This window comes from Salvia miltiorrhiza, chromosome 4, assembly GCF_028751815.1.
Source record: "Salvia miltiorrhiza cultivar Shanhuang (shh) chromosome 4, IMPLAD_Smil_shh, whole genome shotgun sequence".
Classification (NCBI taxonomy): Eukaryota; Viridiplantae; Streptophyta; class Magnoliopsida; order Lamiales; family Lamiaceae; genus Salvia; species Salvia miltiorrhiza.
In genome coordinates, this window is record NC_080390.1 from 37,471,831 (window position 1) to 37,476,269 (window position 4,439).

The following is a 4,439-nucleotide window of genomic DNA, read 5'->3' on the forward strand; positions in this document are numbered from 1 at the left end:
TTAAGGTGGTTTATAAGGAGACGGATTGCATTAAGAAGCTCGGGTTTATGAATAATATTTGGAGTGATTATCTTACTCTTCGCGGTCTCGGAGTGAAGTCTAGACCCGCTCCACCCCCAGATTACATCTCTGTTTATTGGTGGCCGCCTGACATCAATTGGATCAAAGTCAACACGAATGGTTCGGCCTCTGGAGCGCCGGGCCTTATTTCTGCTGGTGGGGTCTTTCGAGACCATAAAGCTGACGTTTGTGGTTGTTTTCATATTAAGGGCGGCACTGGTTTCGCGTTCGAGGCTGAACTTCTCGGGGTAATCACTGCCATCGCCATCGCTCACAATCGAGAATGGCGCCGCTTGTGGCTTGAGGCTGACTCCTCCTACGTGGTGAATTTGTTACAGAAAAGATGCATGGATGTGCCTTGGAGATTTAGGAATTATTGGATGGATACTCTCACGCGCCTTGAGGATTTTACGTTCACCGTTACGCACAATTATAGGGAAGGGAATGCGGCTGCGGACATCATGGCCCATTCGGATCGCCGGGAAGGATGGTGGCCTCATGAGATTGATGAAATTAAGGAGGCGGTGCGGTTGGACATGTCTTCGCACAGTCACACTCGTCGTATCTAGCCTTTCTGCTTTGGGTTGGATGTTCTCGGAGAAGAGGGGAAAGTTTGGCGATGGTGTGTTTGGCGTTTTGTCGAACACCTGGGGGACACTGCCGGAGCGTGGGGATGCTTTCGGTCGTGGATGTGGTGGGCTTTTGGCGACGATGCTCTGCGCGCGGTCCTGACCTCCAGGGACACACGGCGACGGCGTCATACCGGCCGTGCTGGTCCTTCGGTTGGGAAGGAAGAGGTTGGCGCGGTGGAGGGTTCTGCTGTTGGCTGCGGTTGGTTGGCTGCTGGTTTCACACCAGTCTTCTGTCGAGCACCTGGCGGGCGTACAATGGGGTCGGGTGGTAAGGAGCCCTGCTGCTGCTTTGGGCGTGGGATGTCTTATGTTTGGCTTTGGTCCCCTTGGCCGCTCTTTTTGGTGTTGTGTGCTGTTTTTCTTGTTGTGTTCTGTAAGGTGACACCGGCGACGGCGTATAACCGGCCGGGCTCGCACCTTGCTTGTTTGTTCTTTGGGTTTGGTGGTTCTGGGAAGTTCACGGCGACGGCATCTAACCGGCCGTGTCTTCTCCCTTTAGTTTTTGTTTGGTCCTTGGTTTTGGTCTTGCTAACGGCGACGGCGTCTAACCGGCCGCTTAGCTTCTTCTGTTTGGCTTTTGGCGACGGCATCTTACCGGCCTTTAGCCTGTTTTCGTTTGTTTTGTTAGGGGTGCGAGCCGGGTTTGTTTGGGGACGATGGTCAGGCCGGAGTTCCGGAAACTTTCCCTTCCGCTCTTCCCCCTTTTTTCCTTTTGTTTCCGTTCGTAGACGGGTACTCTTTTTCCTTTTTACGGTTTTTCCCTCTGGGTTTTCCGTAAAAAGGTTTTAATGAGGCTCGGCCCTTAGTTGGCTTCTTGTGCCTTCAAGGGTTCTAAGTTTTTCTTTATTTTTAATAAAATCGCATTTTATATACAACTAATGCTATTTATAGTTGTGAATTCACTCGAATTCACGACTAACACTATTTATAGTTGTGAATTTATTTAAAACTTGAATTCACAACTTAATGTTCTTGAATTCACGACCAGATCTGTGAATTCACAATGTAATGTTCTTGAATTCGCAACTTAATATTCTTGAATTTTACAACCAGATCTATGAATTCACAACCAGCTCGATGAATTCAAAACTCAGATTTACAATTAATTGTTTTGGTTGTGAATTCGAGTTTTAAAATTAGAATTCACAACCAGTTTGTTGGGAACTTAATAAAATATCTTATCCCTAGTTTTGATGATACCAAAACTCTTAGAACTACTTGTAATAGACTATAACTTTTCGAACTCAAGTGTTAGAGTTCATATTTTTTAGTTAGACTATTGTTCTGAAGACGGAGGACTGAAGACTGAAGACCTCAACTGAAGATAGATGTGAAAAGACCAAGTCAAATACTGACATATTGACTGAACGAGGATCTCACTGATAAATCAGTTATGACTGAAGTATTAATGTCACAGCCCACTATCCCAATGACGGGTTAACCGGGGTTATGACTTGGGTGAACAATAAGAAATGGAAATTAAAAGGGATTTACTAAATAACCAACATTAATAACAACAAGCTAGTGGTATATATATATATAACCACTTGGGTAATTAACAAATGAGCCAGCCATAACGACTAAACCCCAAATGAAAGTTAAACAAAATGAAGGAGTAATAAGTTCCACAATACGATAACAAATTCAGAGTGTTTGCAGCGGAAAAACGTGTGAGTTATGCATATGGAGATGCATACTCAAGGTTTCATTACATAAACATCAAAAGGGAAATCCGCTCAACACCAATCCATTCCATCGCCTGCTCAACCTGCACATTTAGAAATACATGCAGGGCTGAGTATAAAAATACTCAGTGACATAAGCCGAAATACAACATGCATACATATATAAATTGAACTGCCATAACAGTAACACACAGGGGTTTTCATAAATGACCTGCGCTTACTAAAATATTTCGTTCATTTTCATAAAGGTGGATGCATCCCATTTTCAGTCTATATGATCCATATCTGCCCTTTCTATCACGCGCCGGGAAGGAGGCCTCCTTACCACGGACGCCAAGACCGGTCGCAAGCGACTCGCGGTCTCCATGAGTGTACACGTTAACCCTAGCTAGCGACCTTTGTCTAGCATAGGATCTCAATTGGATTTACTTTAAAGTTGGCGAACCAACACAGATAGGATACATATAAAAACATAAACATTTTGGCAGTCAATCATTTCATAAACATTTCATTTTCATAACATTTTCATTTTCATAAAGGGCATTAAACATATAAGCATTTCATAAGAACTGAATAAATAGTCAAAACATATCATGCATATATATTCGCATATGAGGCCTACGTCACGCAGGGGATCTCTATATACGTAATAATAAAATAATGCCCACCTCAATTGTTCTTAAAGCTGGCGTGGAGTCGTTTCTTCTTCTGCTTCACTTTCTGTCGCCCGGACCTTCATTGATGAAGAGTCGATAAGTTCGTGAAGAAATTGTCATAAGACAAAGTCTAATTCTACGTGCCTAAGGTATCTTTTAATGTTTTAGGGTTCTAGCATCCATATTAATCTCGTTTCATTCAATCAATAAAATGTAACCAATTATCATGTAACTATCATATAGGTTCGAACCCATTTGTTCGAACATCAACATGTACATAATCCATAACCTCCTTCTACACCCGTCATTTAGTCAAGTACTCCATCAATTAAGAACAAGCCATATATTATCACCCTGAAAATTTAATCATTATAAATCATGCTTTCTCATACTTCGCACATTTTCATCACTTAAATAAATAAATCATTTATAAACACATGCTTAGCAATTTAATATCTCAATTAAATCCCAAGCTCATTTGATAAAGTAAATCATATACTTAATCATTCTATAACACAATTCCACATTTTTTTTTAATCTTGTAAATAAATGGTCTCAATATTTATTAAAACATGAAGCCATTCTAATAGGACATTTTAATTCCATTATACTGGAATTACTCATAAAATAATTTAATCCTTTTTCTTGTAAAAGAAACCATATTTATAAAATTCTATACATTTCATTTTTTTTAAAAAAATAAATAAGAAATTCCATTATTCATTTATAAATAATAAATATTTAAAAAAATTCATTGAGATGAAATAAAACATTTTAACCATAAAAAAAAAAAATCCATACTCGTAAGCTTTGAAAATAATTTTATCATATAATAAATGGGGCTTAATCCCAAAATATTTACTTTAAAGTCCATTAATAATTTAAATAATAGAATGGACTTCGTTTAGAATAAATAATCCCAACTTTAAATATTAAAATTTAAATCAAGAGATTTAAATTCACTAAATAATTTAGTGAAAATTTAAACATTTTTTTTTTAAGAAATAAGGCCAAAATTCGTAGGCCTATATTATTCAATTACCAGTCCAAAATTAATTAAAATGAGCCCAAAATCAATTTAATTAAAAATCCATCAGCTTTTAAAACAAAATGTGCCCAACAGGATTAAACTAAATAAAATCGGCCCAACAAATTTTATTTAACAAAATAGGCCCATCAAACTTTTTTTTTTTTTAAATTTCGGCCCAAGCTAGCAAAAAGGGCTTTGAGCCCAAGCCTAACCCTAATCATACATACATATACCACACACCACACACCACACACCACACACACAACATACAAAACACACACGTAGCACACTCTTCGATCTCCCCTCTCCTTCTCGGCTCCCTTTCTCGTCCCTTTCCGTTCGGTCGAGTGCGGCGCCGCCTCCGGCGCGCCGTCTC

At 39.5% G+C, this 4,439-nt stretch overlaps 1 long non-coding RNA gene across 1 annotated transcript; it reads right to left on the reverse strand.

The window, feature by feature from the left end:
* Nucleotides 1-2,203: 2,203 nt before the first annotated feature.
* On the reverse strand, nt 2,204-3,325 carry LOC131021456 (uncharacterized). The gene is made up of 2 exons (XR_009100952.1): nt 3,046-3,325; nt 2,204-2,460 (listed from the first exon to the last, which is right to left on the reverse strand). It is a non-coding gene; the product is annotated as an uncharacterized LOC131021456 (long non-coding RNA).
* Nucleotides 3,326-4,439: the final 1,114 nt, after the last annotated feature.